General features: G+C 37.6%; 2 long non-coding RNA genes across 2 annotated transcripts; both read left to right on the top strand.

Annotated features, from left to right (window-relative positions):
• Nucleotides 1-318: 318 nt before the first annotated feature.
• On the top strand, nucleotides 319-1725 carry LOC107281856 (uncharacterized). Its single transcript, XR_001548058.3, has 2 exons — nucleotides 319-1248; nucleotides 1381-1725. It is a non-coding gene; the product is annotated as an uncharacterized lncRNA (long non-coding RNA).
• Nucleotides 1726-13320: 11595 nt separating this feature from the next.
• On the top strand, nucleotides 13321-14727 carry LOC107281857 (uncharacterized). Its single transcript, XR_001548059.3, has 2 exons — nucleotides 13321-14250; nucleotides 14383-14727. It is a non-coding gene; the product is annotated as an uncharacterized lncRNA (long non-coding RNA).
• Nucleotides 14728-19068: the final 4341 nt, after the last annotated feature.

Here is a 19068-nt window from a genome sequence, read left to right on the forward strand (position 1 = left end):
CGTGGATAGGTGTTGCCGACGGGATGCGCCAGTAATGACGGAAAGGCATTCGGAAAATATTTTTTTCTTTAGAAAGAACCCCATTCCCCACGGTAAAAAAAGCTGACAACATGATATAGCATGATATTGTATCCTCTCCGGGATACGGCAGCGGCGGCCGGCCAAACCCTAAGCTAGAACAGCAGCCGTATATGGCATATCATGAGAAAAGCAGGAAAAGAGAGATATGGGGTAAAGGATTTATGAACCATGGTCTCTTCCCCCCTCTATATATAATGCTGCATCCACCAGGCTATGGTCACACACCACCAATCAATCAAAGCACACAGATCTGAGCTAGCTAGCGCCCACCTTTCTTCTCCCACTCCGGCGGCACATCTCCGCCGCCGGCCGGTCAGCCGGCAGCTAGTGGCTCTCTCGCTCCTATGTGGCTATGTCTGTCTACCTAATGGTTTTCTGTTTTCTTGGTTTTGGGTGGTGGCAGTTGACAGAAGAGAGTGAGCACACAGCGGCCAGACTGCATCGATCTATCAATCTTCCCTTCGACAGGATAGCTAGATAGAAAGAAAGAGAGGCCGTCGGCGGCCATGGAAGAGAGAGAGAGAGAGAGATGAAATGATGATGATGATACAGCTGCCGCTGCGTGCTCACTTCTCTTTCTGTCAGCTCTCCCTGCAGCATGCACGCTGCCACAGCCACACTCTCTCCATTATCTAACTGCTCCTTTAATTTCCTCTTCTCTCTCTCTCTCTCTGGACTCGCATCGATCTCCGATGAGATAAGAGCATGCTGCTGCTGCTGCAACGCGGTGGTGATAAAGCTAGGCAGCGCGGGACCTCGTCCTTATCTTGTACTGCAGGTTTGGGGGTGAGCCCTATACGTGCCATGAGCTCTCTGACCGAGGACAAGGAGGAGGAGGGAGGAGACGGCTTTGGAGACTCTTATTTTGGCATGAGCTACTATACATGGGCTTTGCCATAGTAGTAGTATACTCCTTTTGCTCTTCTCTGCTTTTGCAGGTTTTTGTCTTGGTTTCCCAGAGATCTGGGGGAGGACGACGACACTACTACAGCCAGCCAGCCTCGGGGGAATAAGCTAGGGAGCATCGCGCGTGACGATTTGATTAATTAACCTGTATAAATTCGAGTGCTAATTTGTCACGCGCGATTAATTAACCTCGAGTCGATGGGTTAATGATGCTGCTGGTGAGAAAATTACTAGCGGATCCCAAGATCTGCACGCCATATGGTACTTACCCGCTGTGTGTTCTTGCTGCTAGCTAGCTGCTAGCTGCTAGCTGCTTCTTTTTTACAACCTCTCTTAAGAAAGCTTCAAGCTTGTGTGTTTTTGTGCTATCATCTCATGTGTGCTGCTGCAAAGGGGGAGAAAGGACGGCCATGGCAGCGGCTAGCTAGCTGTGATTATTGGAGAAGGTTGATGTACACTGCAGATCTGGCAACCTGCGCACCTGCCCCAGAAGAGAGGAGAGCGTCAGTATAGCGGCTGGCCCAGATCTGGAAACTGCGCTGTAAACGTATGTATATTGGTTCGTACTTGTTGGCTTCGAGTTGGAGATCGATCGATCTGATCTTATATGTTGCTCTCATCGATTGATTTCTGTTGATAGAAGTTTCTTGAGGTTTTCTATTTGCCTATTTGTTGTGTACTGATTGTTCGAGTCTGAAAGTGGTTGCTTGATTCTAACTATGCCAACATTCATGTGCATGAGTTTTTTTTTCCTTTTTCAAATTTATTTTTGAGGAATAATGAGTTTTGCTGTTAATTAGTACTTATTTCTTTGGATGTTCTTCGCACATAAGCAGCTGCTTGTTATGTTAACAACTTAAGATGAATAAGATTCTTTACTGCGAAAAACAACCTGTTCTTGGTTTTAATGTTCTTTATTATAGACAACACTATATATGCACACAAATCCCTTTACTCGACCTATAGAGGACCGCAATATATATGCACAAATCAGCTGGGTGGGAGATTCTTATTTTATGAGATGAGATATGATCTTCTCAGTTACATGGTGATGATTATTTTCTGCGGATTTGTATGGTTTTTAATTTGTGTGGAGATTTAATTTCTAGCTAACCAATGTTTAATTAGGAACCCATAAGCAACCTTAGTTAATTTACACATGATGTTATTTTCGAAGCCAATTAAGATCAACCATCTATCTTTTTTGCTGCACACTAATTCAACTTTTCTGTAGGTTCTCTCCCCCAATCAAAGAGTTTTTCCAAAGGTTCTTTCCCCATTCAAAAGTAAATTAAGTAGGAAAGCAGGTGGTGGTGTTTATATATATCATGGGCAAATAAACTAGGGGATTTAATACCGGGAGTATAACATATATATTTGTAAAACTTAGCTTTTCTGACCATCCCTTTATTTCATATTGACCTTTAACCATCCTAATTTTCTAATGCAATAGGCATTTTTTTTGCATGTTCTTCAGAAAAAAGATGTATAAGTTCTGCTCATGGATTTAATTTCATGTGGTCCCTTGGTCCTGATTTATATCCCAACTTTACATCAGGGGTTGAGTAGAATTTTCATTTGTGTTCTATATACTCAAATTGGACACTTTATACGAGCTCCCATGTTAACCAGGAAATCTGGTCGTTGATCGTCTACACATATTTTCTTATTTCCATCTATACATATGTATTTTTTCAGTGCTATAACTTCTTTGCTCGAATTTGACCAAATAGTTTGAAGTCATTAAATATAGCATAGCTATTAATGTGAAGGTTTGCATCTACCAGCGCAATAAGTAATTTTCTATTTAACTCAGTTTCTCATTAATGTTAGTTGCTGAATAGACTTTTACATAAATCAATTGAGTGTTTAATTATCTATAACTTCTAACAAATTAAAAACAATGAATGAAAAGTTTGTAAGATTTTTTTAGTATGTGCGGTAGTGCTGTAAAATACTACTTAAGCAACATATTGAGTCTAATTAATTGGGCTAATTGAGTACTTCGAAAGAGCTCTCACATGCATTAATAAAAAATAGATGTGGCCCTTTAATAGTTGGATTTATCATATATTGTGAACGTTGATAATATTAAGAATAAAGCGGTCTATTGAAAACATCATAGATTCTCTTTAGTTTCTACTACCATGAATGCTTTAGGATTAGTAATTCTTTAGAATCAATATATTGAATATAGAGTTACCTATCTTGGACCTTAATTTGTTAATTTAGTTTCGAAATTTAAATTCAATAATCAGAGTGTTGTAATTGACGTAGCTAGTCTCTTCTAATTCTAATCTAACTAATTTATTATATATATAATTAGAATTTAAATAATTATAATATAAAAAAAATAATAGCTCATGCAATGCCACGGGATGCTGACTAGTCATTATATATGAGCCACTTTTGTGGCCTACCCCTCCGTCCCAAAAAGATCCAATCCTAACTACGAATCTGGACACATGCGTGTCCAGATTTGTAGCTAAAGTTTATTTTTTTTTAGACAGAAGTATGTGCTAAATGTTCTGTGGCATTGTACCTGTCGTCCCGCTGTATGTAATCGCGTGTATGTGCCCCTGTGTGAACCTTGATTTAGAAGTACACTAGCAGTGTTCCTTTTGTACCTAGTCTTTCTGCAGTAGTGATTGCTCCATACAAATCAAATTCACATGATTGGATGATGAGTACAATATTTGTACAAATATTAAAGAGCAAATTTTGCAAAACAACAAAAATCTTGACAGAAACTATGACATAACTACATCGTATTAAAGCCACAGTACCATAAATTAAACTATAGATTAAACCCTGAATATATTATGACTATTTTTTCAGCCACACGGTACCGTAAAACTATATCTTTTAGCATCAGATTTTGTAGCAAAACTGCATATTTTGGAGGTTAGATCCCTGGCACTATTGTCCTGATATCTATATATTGTTCTGATAAAACTAGCACTTAATGTGTATAATTCTTTGATACTATGGCGTTTATCAGCTGCGCCTGTAGTTTGTATATGCGCATACACCATTTACAGAAATAATGTAGTTTTGGTTAATTTGATTTTATTCATAAATAATATACATACAGGAACCAACAGCAACACTATATATAATATATTTCTAAATGTAGCTAGCTAAATGCCTCTTATTTAGCCAAATTTCTTGGCTGTGTGCTCTATGACATAGATCGGGGATCATATAAACCATCATTTCCATTATTTGAAATATATACTTATTAAATGCCTTGAAACATACCAATTTCAAAGGGTTCCGATATCGTAGCATGTAGCTAGTGATTCGTACGTATACAGCAGTAAAATTGTCTTACGATCGAAGTTGAAATGTTGGTGCTGAATGCTCTTACACCTGAGACCGATCTCTCTGCTGTGTTTGGCAAATCTGTATTTTCTTGTTATTACTCTCAGCGTATAAAACGTTCTTAACAAATTGAGAAGTATATATGCACGATGATCTCTATGTATGCATCTGTATAAGCTTTATTAATTGTTCTTTCTCCGTTTCGTATTATAAGACGCTTTAACTTTTTTCTAGTCAAAATATATATTTTAATTTTAACCAAATTTATATTAAACTATAATAATATTTCTAACATAAAATAAACATAATAAAACTAATTTATATACATATATACACAGACACACACACTGCTATATTTATCGATAAACAAGATCAAACTTTAAAAGAATTGATTTAAATCAAAACGATTAAAATCAAAGAAAGTATCGGTCAATAAACTGGTTTTTGCTGCTACGTTAACCTGCTAACACTTTGCCGCAGTACAGATACCGATCGCCATGTGGATGTGGTCAGCATGCTAATAACACTTTGCAGCAGTACAGATATCGATCGCCATGTGTGGATCGATGTGTCTCGCTCGATCTCAGCTATCCATATGCCCCAACAACAGACAATCTGGCACGTGTTGGAAATTAAGTCTGGAGATGGACATGTGGAGACAACTGAAAACTCTGAATGCATGAAACATGAGTCAGGATCACCTTTAATTTTTTGGTCCCTAGGAGTATGTAATGTGAATGAATGATTGAATGATTGACTGATTTCCACCATTTGTATGCCGACTTTTGTAATCAGAAGATAATATACAGTATGAGTAATTTGTAGACTAATAATATATACTACTAAACCATTGTTCTTTTGTTGCAATAGTGTGTAATATAAATTCGCAGCATGTTCTAGCTAGCAAAGTTACTAATACAAAAAAATTTGTTTCCCCTTATCAGTGAATATCCGCGTGTCTATATCAACGCATGCATCAGTCGTCCCATCACAAGACTCCAGGCGCATATAGACGATGTATCATCTATATGCCATAATTGCTGTGATCTTAACCCTACAAATTATTGTGCAGTGGGTACCGTACCATTTCATATTGGCAATCAATTGACCTTTTGATCGGGCATGAGTAGTGACAAGAAGCTGCCGCTGAAACTCTGTATTAATTCATCCTGGATCGATCCTATGAATGTAGCAGGATTATTTGTGCTGATTCTGCATCATGCATTAGCGTATCATATAGATGTCACAGTAGCATTACTGTTATGATCGATCTTTCTTATATAACGGAAATTAAATGGTTTAATTACATCTTTGATCTCGCCGATAGACATACGACCAAAGTAATGAAGCTTGCAAGTCTTCTGAACCCCATAAAATTATCAGACTTCAGAGATACATTCAGAGCATGTACTAAACGAAAGAGAAAATTTCTTTAATGCCCTTAAAATTTTAGCCGATCCCTTCTATGTCTCTGAATTTTCTTCACTCGCTTGTATACCTCTGAATTTTGATTTGGATCTCTTCCATACCCTTGCCGTCAATTGATCGCTAGTTGACCATTTAATAGGTATAGAAAAGTTAGTTTTGCCCTTCAATACGTGAGGAATATGTAGAAATTTGTAAACTATATTGTTGGAAGCATAGAAATTTATTGTGTGATTATAATATTCATAAGCTTGTTGTACATAGAAATTTTAATAAATATTAAAAAGTATGTGTAGCATTTTCTTTAAATCATAAACATAGTTTTGAAAAGCATTCCTATATAATATATAGGACAGGAAAAAAATATTGAACTACCATAAAAAAATGCTACATATAATCTTTTAATAAGTAAATAAATATTAGTTTTTATGTCATTATGTAAAAATAAACTTTGTCATGAATAATACCTTGTACAATAAAATCATGAATATAATAGTCTTATATAACAAAATTATACACTTCCAACAATATAGCTAGTCTACAATATCCAGATTTCCTTCATGTGTAAGGGCAAAATGGTCATTTTCATAGGAATTAAACATTCAAATAACGGTCAACTAATTGAATGGGTATGAAAGGGATCAAAACCAAAATTCAGGGGCATACAAGAAAATGGACAAAACTCATAGGGATAGAAGGGATTGGTTAAACATTCAGGGGTATAGAAGGAAATTTCTCTAAACGAAATGGGGATTCTCTACAGGAGGACAATGATAAGGAACTAGGTCCCGATCTTCTGATATATATATTGATAACTCTCAATTAAATGGCGGAAACTTGACACACATGATCCAGCTTCCGATCAATATAATTCGAACCCTACAATCAAAGCACCACATCTCCTTTGGTTATCAACCGTGCCCTGCCCAGTTGACCTCATCGAGAAGACTAATCCCTACATGCGAATCGAAGAACACGAGTAAGAACAAGGTAGATTATTGCAACTCGATTGCATATGAATTATTAAGCACTCGAATTTAGGGTTCCACAAACCGAACAAGCGACAAAACTGCAATGCCAGAAATAATCTAAGCAAAACCAAGAGATGGCGTAAAAAATAGAGTAGATTAGAAAAAAAAACTTAACCGGTAATTAACACATGCGAAATTACTTCTTTACCATGCAAAATTTTCCAAATCTACCCTTGGGGAAATAATACTATCCATAATACTCAGTGTAGTAGTGGCGGATATGATCCGTTGGATGCAACGAATGGATGATCCATGTTTACCCGAGGGTACAGTAAAAAAATCCTTTTTCTGGGCGGACTATGTTGCAAGATGGCCAGTTGCAGTGAGTGCCTGAAAATGCATGATTTTTCTTTGGTTGCATAGGCTTGAACAAATAAACATGATGTTTCTCTCATTCTGTGAATGAAAATATTTAACCTGTATTATTTGAATTGATCTCTAGTGCATGATAGGGACGGATAGACTCAGGTCAGAATGAAATGACATACAGTGCATATAAGAGAAAGGTCTAGTAGGCTTAACTCTGCCCATGTGTCCAGCTAGCTCATTGCGACAAGAAATCTTAGGCTGTGTTAGAGAAAGGGGAGATAGATAAGATTGGGAAGATACGCAAAACGAGGTGAGCTATTAGTGCATGATTAATCGAGTATTAATTATTTCAAATTTCAAAAATAGACTGATATGATTTTTTAAAACAACTTTCTTATAGAATTTTTTTTGCAAAAAACACACCGTTTAATAGTTTGGGAAGCGTGCATGCGGAAAACGATGTGCAATCTATCTCCAATCTCCTAGAACGAACGCTGCCTTATTATCTCTTACCGGTGACAGTGTATCTCCATGCAAAACAGAACAAATGGAGAACCTTTTCCCAGACAAAATGAGATGCACCATCCACAATAATGTCATTTTTAAAAGCATATAATACATAGGCTCACTGTCCCCTAAAAGACAACCCTGATTCATGCACTGAACACAGAGCCTGAATGTATAATCATAGGTGCATTTCATGTTCTATTCAGAAAATATTTTCTTTTGAGAGGAAAGATGATATTGTTTAGAAAAGGACTATCATTGGTGTCCCCTTCTAATAGGCTCACACATTGAATCTTGGTTAACTTTTTCTAATCAAATACCCATTCCCATTGATGAGAAACTGTTCAATTATTGTCCTTTGGGTCCATGCATGTGTCATCATCTCCACGGTGCTTTCACCTACCATGGGGATGTGACATTGGTCACGCTCTGACAAGTAATGACTTCGCTGAGTGTTCCAGAACTGCATAACTCTGCTTGATTATGCGGCTAATATGGCACGATAATTTCGGTTTAGGATATGGAATTTTGTATTCGGAATAATCGAAGTCGTGGAGGACGACACTGACGCATCCATCCATTGGCAGATAGTAGGAATTAAGATGCAGCCACATGATAATGTGGATGATGGATGAATGGTAGCCTAGCCTACTGTTGCTAGCCAGTTTTGGGCCATGGCAGGTGTAAAGAGGTCAGGGGTACAGGACATTCAGATTGATAGTAGACAGATAATCCATATCTACATCAGCATTATATGAGCGCAATAATTGGGGAATTCTATCTGTTTTTCCGTGGATCATGAATCTCTTTCAATTTTTTTTAACAAACCGGCACAATACAATGCCAATTTTATTGTATAGCGTAGGAGTACAAGTATTTATCTGAAAAGAAAAAAGATAGTACAAGTGTTTTTAGAGAAACTAGGGTAATATTTCCACGAGTCTTTTGCTCCTGCTCACGCCTAAGTTTTCATTCCTCCTTTATTTTAGTGACAAGTGAAGATTGTTGAGAGCTCTATATGATGGAAGACTCGTTGGTTTCTTTCTTTCCAAATCTCCCAAAACGTTAGCAATATAAGTGAATCTCTTTCGATTGGATAATGAATTCACTACTCATCGTAGCAGACATAAAACGAGAGATGTGTTGTGATGTAATAATCTCACCATGTTTCGGGGAGAGTAGCCGATCCTCTCAACTCCCTCTTCTCCCGCGCCGACACCATCACCGATGAGAGAGAAACCAGCCTTGTTTTGATCGAGCGGGAGCAGAAAGCGTGGACGGCCCAAATAAGATTTGGGGCCCAAATTATCTTTACGTTGGGCGCAGATTTTGGGCCAAATACGGAGGGCCCAAGTACTGTACGGCCCTGGACGGACGACCGAGATTGCTGCTAGCTAGAGTTTTGCTATCCAATTTCCGGTCATTGGAATGAACAATTTAAATTGGCTGTTTAGGTTTATAATTTTCGCGGTTAATTCGTTTTATCACCCCTGGAACATCGTGCGTATCACCTAGTTGTTCGGCGGACGTGGTTACCAACAGAAGCCCTAGGAATTAGTGATCACTTCGTCGCGCGCGATGAATAATTAACGGATGAACCAATTAAAACAGCTCGACGAGACGACGACTGCGAGCTCTAGCTGTGCATGCATCAGCAAACAAGATAGTTATACTGACCAAAACAAGATTTCTATCTAGGATTCTGGCAACGCAGTTGGCGTTTAGATATAGGGACTTAACTTTAATCTCTATATTTAGACACTAATTTAGAGTATTAGATATATACTACTTACAAAACTAATTACATAAATTAAAGCTAATTTGCGAGATAATTTTTTAAGCCTAATTAATCCATAATTAGAGAATGTTTACTGTAGCATCACATAGGCTAATCATGAATTAATTAGACTCAATAGATTCGTCTCGCGAATTAGTCCAAAATTACGGATGGGTTTTATTAATAGTTTACGTTTAATATTTATAATTAATTAATGTCCAAACATTCGATGTGACCTATCTAAACAGGGTCTCAGACATGCAGTTTGGCGCGCGCTCTCTCTCTCTTCGTCGGTCGCTTTCGCATCTCTCTGTCTGATATGGCTATTCGATGTACATACCTTCCTATAAATTCACTCATAGATTTAGCCGCAGCATCGATCACTGACAACCATCGTCTTTCTCTGGTTGAGCTAGCTAGCTAAGCTAGCCAGGGGAGAGCTAGAGAGATCGCCGGAGATGAGCCAGAAGTCGTCGTGGCCGGAGCTGGTGGGCGTACTGGCGACGCTGGCGGCGACGCAGATCGGCAAGGACAGGCCGGACGTCGCCGTCGAGGTGCTCCCGCCGGGCGCGCCCCTCACGCCGGATTTCAACGACAAGCGCGTCCGTGTCTTCATGGACGACAACGGCATCGTCTTCAAAATTCCCGTCATCGGTTAGCTTAAATGCTCCAATAGCTAGCCTATGGGCTATGGCACTAGCTGATCTCCCATGGCTGATGCATGCATATTTCTCCTCGTCTTATCACATCTGTTACATATGCAGCGAAATAATGGAATAAATGGCGCCGTGTACGTTCATGTGTTTTTGCTCCTTCATATGCTCCATCTATTCCAAAATAACTTAATCTAAGATACAAAATGACACATTCTAAACCAACGAATTTGAATTTATCGTTGGTCTAGGATGGATCACATCACATCCTAGATTAAGTTATTTTTGGAATGAAGGAAGGAAACTTTAGCTAAGGATGTATTCTTTTCTTTCCTTTCTAGTAACTTTTATTCCCTCGTTTTTTACATTTACGCTTTCCAAACTGATAAACGTCGTGTTTTTTAAAACTGCTTTAAAAAATATATTAATCTATTTTTTATTTTTTATTTAATACTTAATTAATAATACGCTAATTTTTCGTTCCATTTTGCATGCCAAGAGGAATGTTGCGACCCCAAAAAAAGGCAGCCTGTATCCAGTGAATTTTTCGCTGTAAATGGTCCACCTTATTCTTTTAGCTCTACTTTTAGTTTCAGAAGCACTAGCCCCTCTCTCCAAATAGACTAGAATCTAAGAATATGCAGTTATAAAACCTAGAATATGGACTAGAACCTGGCCGAACCCAAACATTTTTGACAATTTGACACGTACGTACGGCCCATACTTATTGGGCCGGAATGTGTCGACCTTCTGACATGGGGACGTAGTGGCTGGGCCAGTAATAGTTGGGCTGGATGCGCATAGTGCCGTAGTTATGCGCGGATCTGTTGAAAATAGACAGGACGCTGTTTTTGAGGTATTGAAACTGTTGCAAATAGCGATTTAATTAATGTTCTTCACTAGTTGAGAATAAAGCATTCTGTCACTGACAGTGAATCGGTAATAGGATAATTGCTACAGACAATGAGACAAGTAATTTTCAGTGGTGGTGCCTTTTACTCTGCGTGAGTGAGTCCATATGCAACTATGCATGCATAACTAAAGATTCCTAATCCGCTTGGATTCTTTTAGGGTTCATCTAGATGTACGCTGCACTTAGGTCCTGCTTTAAAGATTAGCCCAGGTTTAATTTTGAGAGCTAATGTTTAGTTTTGAATTGGTAGGCTAAACATTATGTTCGGATCCATAGGCTAAATCAGCGCTAAAAGTTGGAGAGAGAGTAGAGAGAGAGGGGGGAGATAGGGCTGTTTTTTTATGGTCCTATAGAAAATTAGCCCAATTAGCATTTCTTGGAGGAGCTAATATTTTGAGGGGTGCTAATTTACTTTAGCCCCAGATTAGCCCACCTATTTAGATTCTTGGGGCTAATTTAGGGCTAATAATTAGCCCATATATGGAACCAAATAGGGCCTCAGGAACTTTTTGATAGCCACAACTTCTCTCTTAGAAGAGTTGATTCTAAGAGAGAAGTTGTAGCTATTAAAAAGTTCTTAAGGCCCTGTTTAGTTCTATGGACTAATTACTAGGAATATTTTCAGTACTTCTATTTTATAGTTTTGAAAAAAAACTAAAAGTTTGAAACTATAAAACCCAATGTTTTGAGATTCTCACCAACAACTTCTCATAATCTCAGACTCCTCTAATCAGGACCATGTGGCTAGACCAACAGTAGATTTAACCAGACCGTGGATAACCAACAGCCCGTGGAGAACCTAGTTAGACTCTAATTGACAATAGTATTGTAATTCATAGTCTAAAATAACTAAAAAGTACAAATGCTACCTGATGTCCTATGCATCGGGGTAGTTCTATGGAGGAAACTTTTTTATTGTTTAGACTTTTTATTTTTCTAAATTTTATTAATAGACCATTCCAAAAAGTATTTATGAAAACTAAACCTTTCGGCAACGCCAGCCGAGTAGCTGGTGTGGCCAACCATGGTGGCGTGGCCGAACAACATGGTCACGCCAACTGCGCGTGGTGCGCGTGGCGTGACAAAGTTTCAGATTTAGAATTTTTTTTTGAAATGGTCTATTATTAAAAAATAAAAATTTTCTCTATGGAGGAATGACCCTGCCATGTAGCGCCATGCTACCGACGCAAAAAATGTTTTTTTTTAAGTGCGCACATGATAATGTGTATCGCCACACAAATATTCACCTTGACATTCAATATATATATAAATGGAGATATAAAAACATTTAAACAAAGAAATACTGATGCGTGTTGTTTGTGTGCACTATTCAGGGTATGAATTTGTTTTGTTTTCTCTATGTATATATACATGTACGTAGAATTTTGAGTTGGTTTTTTGCGAGGTCTCGTACATGTTATCGTGTCCACAGTATATTTTAGTGTCGATACCACAGTAGCAATGAACGCGCTATGCAGTAGTACACATGAGATTCTGTTGCTATGGTTTGAGGGCTACTTATGAATCCCAAAGTAGTTTTTGTGTAATACAAAGTGCATCCGGTCGTAATGCTTCCGCAATAAAAGATTAAAATAAAACAAAAAGGATCTCTATATATTATTCATGTAAAAGCTATATTTGCAAAGAATATGTCTTCTTGGTACTCAACAATATGTGTGATTTAATTATCTTCCAAATTATGTAAATCAAGCAGAGTTACACATGCATGAAAACTAAGTTTCGAATTTGTCATAATAGTACAGAACTATGTTAAATGAAAGCTCTCTATATATCTGCATGTTCATATAAAGCTATATATGCAAGGAATTTTACTTTTTCATTAGTAGTATATGCATACATAAAAGATGTGATAGATAAAACATTAAACAATAAAATATTGAATAACCACAACAACCCAATCAAACAAGGAATAAATACGTGTCGACCAATGATTGAACCACACAATAAAAAACTATATCTAGCCGTCCCTCTCATAAATGCAAACATAACATATCTTTAGGACAGATCAATCATCGTCCACACATTGAAATGTGGACCTAGTGACATCAATCAATCCGTGGATAGGTGTTGCCGACGGGATGCGCCAGTAATGACGGAAAGGCATTCGGAAAATATTTTTTTCTTTAGAAAGAACCCCATTCCCCACGGTAAAAAAAGCTGACAACATGATATAGCATGATATTGTATCCTCTCCGGGATACGGCAGCGGCGGCCGGCCAAACCCTAAGCTAGAACAGCAGCCGTATATGGCATATCATGAGAAAAGCAGGAAAAGAGAGATATGGGGTAAAGGATTTATGAACCATGGTCTCTTCCCCCCTCTATATATAATGCTGCATCCACCAGGCTATGGTCACACACCACCAATCAATCAAAGCACACAGATCTGAGCTAGCTAGCGCCCACCTTTCTTCTCCCACTCCGGCGGCACATCTCCGCCGCCGGCCGGTCAGCCGGCAGCTAGTGGCTCTCTCGCTCCTATGTGGCTATGTCTGTCTACCTAATGGTTTTCTGTTTTCTTGGTTTTGGGTGGTGGCAGTTGACAGAAGAGAGTGAGCACACAGCGGCCAGACTGCATCGATCTATCAATCTTCCCTTCGACAGGATAGCTAGATAGAAAGAAAGAGAGGCCGTCGGCGGCCATGGAAGAGAGAGAGAGAGAGAGATGAAATGATGATGATGATACAGCTGCCGCTGCGTGCTCACTTCTCTTTCTGTCAGCTCTCCCTGCAGCATGCACGCTGCCACAGCCACACTCTCTCCATTATCTAACTGCTCCTTTAATTTCCTCTTCTCTCTCTCTCTCTCTGGACTCGCATCGATCTCCGATGAGATAAGAGCATGCTGCTGCTGCTGCAACGCGGTGGTGATAAAGCTAGGCAGCGCGGGACCTCGTCCTTATCTTGTACTGCAGGTTTGGGGGTGAGCCCTATACGTGCCATGAGCTCTCTGACCGAGGACAAGGAGGAGGAGGGAGGAGACGGCTTTGGAGACTCTTATTTTGGCATGAGCTACTATACATGGGCTTTGCCATAGTAGTAGTATACTCCTTTTGCTCTTCTCTGCTTTTGCAGGTTTTTGTCTTGGTTTCCCAGAGATCTGGGGGAGGACGACGACACTACTACAGCCAGCCAGCCTCGGGGGAATAAGCTAGGGAGCATCGCGCGTGACGATTTGATTAATTAACCTGTATAAATTCGAGTGCTAATTTGTCACGCGCGATTAATTAACCTCGAGTCGATGGGTTAATGATGCTGCTGGTGAGAAAATTACTAGCGGATCCCAAGATCTGCACGCCATATGGTACTTACCCGCTGTGTGTTCTTGCTGCTAGCTAGCTGCTAGCTGCTAGCTGCTTCTTTTTTACAACCTCTCTTAAGAAAGCTTCAAGCTTGTGTGTTTTTGTGCTATCATCTCATGTGTGCTGCTGCAAAGGGGGAGAAAGGACGGCCATGGCAGCGGCTAGCTAGCTGTGATTATTGGAGAAGGTTGATGTACACTGCAGATCTGGCAACCTGCGCACCTGCCCCAGAAGAGAGGAGAGCGTCAGTATAGCGGCTGGCCCAGATCTGGAAACTGCGCTGTAAACGTATGTATATTGGTTCGTACTTGTTGGCTTCGAGTTGGAGATCGATCGATCTGATCTTATATGTTGCTCTCATCGATTGATTTCTGTTGATAGAAGTTTCTTGAGGTTTTCTATTTGCCTATTTGTTGTGTACTGATTGTTCGAGTCTGAAAGTGGTTGCTTGATTCTAACTATGCCAACATTCATGTGCATGAGTTTTTTTTTCCTTTTTCAAATTTATTTTTGAGGAATAATGAGTTTTGCTGTTAATTAGTACTTATTTCTTTGGATGTTCTTCGCACATAAGCAGCTGCTTGTTATGTTAACAACTTAAGATGAATAAGATTCTTTACTGCGAAAAACAACCTGTTCTTGGTTTTAATGTTCTTTATTATAGACAACACTATATATGCACACAAATCCCTTTACTCGACCTATAGAGGACCGCAATATATATGCACAAATCAGCTGGGTGGGAGATTCTTATTTTATGAGATGAGATATGATCTTCTCAGTTACATGGTGATGATTATTTTCTGCGGATTTGTATGGTTTTTAATTTGTGTGGAGATTTAATTTCTAGCTAACCAATGTTTAATTAGGAACCCATAAGCAACCTTAGTTAATTTACACATGATGTTATTTTCGAAGCCAATTAAGATCAACCATCTATCTTTTTTGCTGCACACTAATTCAACTTTTCTGTAGGTTCTCTCCCCCAATCAAAGAGTTTTTCCAAAGGTTCTTTCCCCATTCAAAAGTAAATTAAGTAGGAAAGCAGGTGGTGGTGTTTATATATATCATGGGCAAATAAACTAGGGGATTTAATACCGGGAGTATAACATATATATTTGTAAAACTTAGCTTTTCTGACCATCCCTTTATTTCATATTGACCTTTAACCATCCTAATTTTCTAATGCAATAGGCATTTTTTTTGCATGTTCTTCAGAAAAAAGATGTATAAGTTCTGCTCATGGATTTAATTTCATGTGGTCCCTTGGTCCTGATTTATATCCCAACTTTACATCAGGGGTTGAGTAGAATTTTCATTTGTGTTCTATATACTCAAATTGGACACTTTATACGAGCTCCCATGTTAACCAGGAAATCTGGTCGTTGATCGTCTACACATATTTTCTTATTTCCATCTATACATATGTATTTTTTCAGTGCTATAACTTCTTTGCTCGAATTTGACCAAATAGTTTGAAGTCATTAAATATAGCATAGCTATTAATGTGAAGGTTTGCATCTACCAGCGCAATAAGTAATTTTCTATTTAACTCAGTTTCTCATTAATGTTAGTTGCTGAATAGACTTTTACATAAATCAATTGAGTGTTTAATTATCTATAACTTCTAACAAATTAAAAACAATGAATGAAAAGTTTGTAAGATTTTTTTAGTATGTGCGGTAGTGCTGTAAAATACTACTTAAGCAACATATTGAGTCTAATTAATTGGGCTAATTGAGTACTTCGAAAGAGCTCTCACATGCATTAATAAAAAATAGATGTGGCCCTTTAATAGTTGGATTTATCATATATTGTGAACGTTGATAATATTAAGAATAAAGCGGTCTATTGAAAACATCATAGATTCTCTTTAGTTTCTACTACCATGAATGCTTTAGGATTAGTAATTCTTTAGAATCAATATATTGAATATAGAGTTACCTATCTTGGACCTTAATTTGTTAATTTAGTTTCGAAATTTAAATTCAATAATCAGAGTGTTGTAATTGACGTAGCTAGTCTCTTCTAATTCTAATCTAACTAATTTATTATATATATAATTAGAATTTAAATAATTATAATATAAAAAAAATAATAGCTCATGCAATGCCACGGGATGCTGACTAGTCATTATATATGAGCCACTTTTGTGGCCTACCCCTCCGTCCCAAAAAGATCCAATCCTAACTACGAATCTGGACACATGCGTGTCCAGATTTGTAGCTAAAGTTTATTTTTTTTTAGACAGAAGTATGTGCTAAATGTTCTGTGGCATTGTACCTGTCGTCCCGCTGTATGTAATCGCGTGTATGTGCCCCTGTGTGAACCTTGATTTAGAAGTACACTAGCAGTGTTCCTTTTGTACCTAGTCTTTCTGCAGTAGTGATTGCTCCATACAAATCAAATTCACATGATTGGATGATGAGTACAATATTTGTACAAATATTAAAGAGCAAATTTTGCAAAACAACAAAAATCTTGACAGAAACTATGACATAACTACATCGTATTAAAGCCACAGTACCATAAATTAAACTATAGATTAAACCCTGAATATATTATGACTATTTTTTCAGCCACACGGTACCGTAAAACTATATCTTTTAGCATCAGATTTTGTAGCAAAACTGCATATTTTGGAGGTTAGATCCCTGGCACTATTGTCCTGATATCTATATATTGTTCTGATAAAACTAGCACTTAATGTGTATAATTCTTTGATACTATGGCGTTTATCAGCTGCGCCTGTAGTTTGTATATGCGCATACACCATTTACAGAAATAATGTAGTTTTGGTTAATTTGATTTTATTCATAAATAATATACATACAGGAACCAACAGCAACACTATATATAATATATTTCTAAATGTAGCTAGCTAAATGCCTCTTATTTAGCCAAATTTCTTGGCTGTGTGCTCTATGACATAGATCGGGGATCATATAAACCATCATTTCCATTATTTGAAATATATACTTATTAAATGCCTTGAAACATACCAATTTCAAAGGGTTCCGATATCGTAGCATGTAGCTAGTGATTCGTACGTATACAGCAGTAAAATTGTCTTACGATCGAAGTTGAAATGTTGGTGCTGAATGCTCTTACACCTGAGACCGATCTCTCTGCTGTGTTTGGCAAATCTGTATTTTCTTGTTATTACTCTCAGCGTATAAAACGTTCTTAACAAATTGAGAAGTATATATGCACGATGATCTCTATGTATGCATCTGTATAAGCTTTATTAATTGTTCTTTCTCCGTTTCGTATTATAAGACGCTTTAACTTTTTTCTAGTCAAAATATATATTTTAATTTTAACCAAATTTATATTAAACTATAATAATATTTCTAACATAAAATAAACATAATAAAACTAATTTATATACATATATACACAGACACACACACTGCTATATTTATCGATAAACAAGATCAAACTTTAAAAGAATTGATTTAAATCAAAACGATTAAAATCAAAGAAAGTATCGGTCAATAAACTGGTTTTTGCTGCTACGTTAACCTGCTAACACTTTGCCGCAGTACAGATACCGATCGCCATGTGGATGTGGTCAGCATGCTAATAACACTTTGCAGCAGTACAGATATCGATCGCCATGTGTGGATCGATGTGTCTCGCTCGATCTCAGCTATCCATATGCCCCAACAACAGACAATCTGGCACGTGTTGGAAATTAAGTCTGGAGATGGACATGTGGAGACAACTGAAAACTCTGAATGCATGAAACATGAGTCAGGATCACCTTTAATTTTTTGGTCCCTAGGAGTATGTAATGTGAATGAATGATTGAATGATTGACTGATTTCCACCATTTGTATGCCGACTTTTGTAATCAGAAGATAATATACAGTATGAGTAATTTGTAGACTAATAATATATACTACTAAACCATTGTTCTTTTGTTGCAATAGTGTGTAATATAAATTCGCAGCATGTTCTAGCTAGCAAAGTTACTAATACAAAAAAATTTGTTTCCCCTTATCAGTGAATATCCGCGTGTCTATATCAACGCATGCATCAGTCGTCCCATCACAAGACTCCAGGCGCATATAGACGATGTATCATCTATATGCCATAATTGCTGTGATCTTAACCCTACAAATTATTGTGCAGTGGGTACCGTACCATTTCATATTGGCAATCAATTGACCTTTTGATCGGGCATGAGTAGTGACAAGAAGCTGCCGCTGAAACTCTGTATTAATTCATCCTGGATCGATCCTATGAATGTAGCAGGATTATTTGTGCTGATTCTGCATCATGCATTAGCGTATCATATAGATGTCACAGTAGCATTACTGTTATGATCGATCTTTCTTATATAACGGAAATTAAATGGTTTAATTACATCTTTGATCTCGCCGATAGACATACGACCAAAGTAATGAAGCTTGCAAGTCTTCTGAACCCCATAAAATTATCAGACTTCAGAGATACATTCAGAGCATGTACTAAACGAAAGAGAAAATTTCTTTAATGCCCTTAAAATTTTAGCCGATCCCTTCTATGTCTCTGAATTTTCTTCACTCGCTTGTATACCTCTGAATTTTGATTTGGATCTCTTCCATACCCTTGCCGTCAATTGATCGCTAGTTGACCATTTAATAGGTATAGAAAAGTTAGTTTTGCCCTTCAATACGTGAGGAATATGTAGAAATTTGTAAACTATATTGTTGGAAGCATAGAAATTTATTGTGTGATTATAATATTCATAAGCTTGTTGTACATAGAAATTTTAATAAATATTAAAAAGTATGTGTAGCATTTTCTTTAAATCATAAACATAGTTTTGAAAA

The sequence above is a fragment of the Oryza sativa genome, chromosome 8, assembly GCF_034140825.1.
Source record: "Oryza sativa Japonica Group chromosome 8, ASM3414082v1".
In the NCBI taxonomy this organism is placed as follows: domain Eukaryota; kingdom Viridiplantae; phylum Streptophyta; class Magnoliopsida; order Poales; family Poaceae; genus Oryza; species Oryza sativa.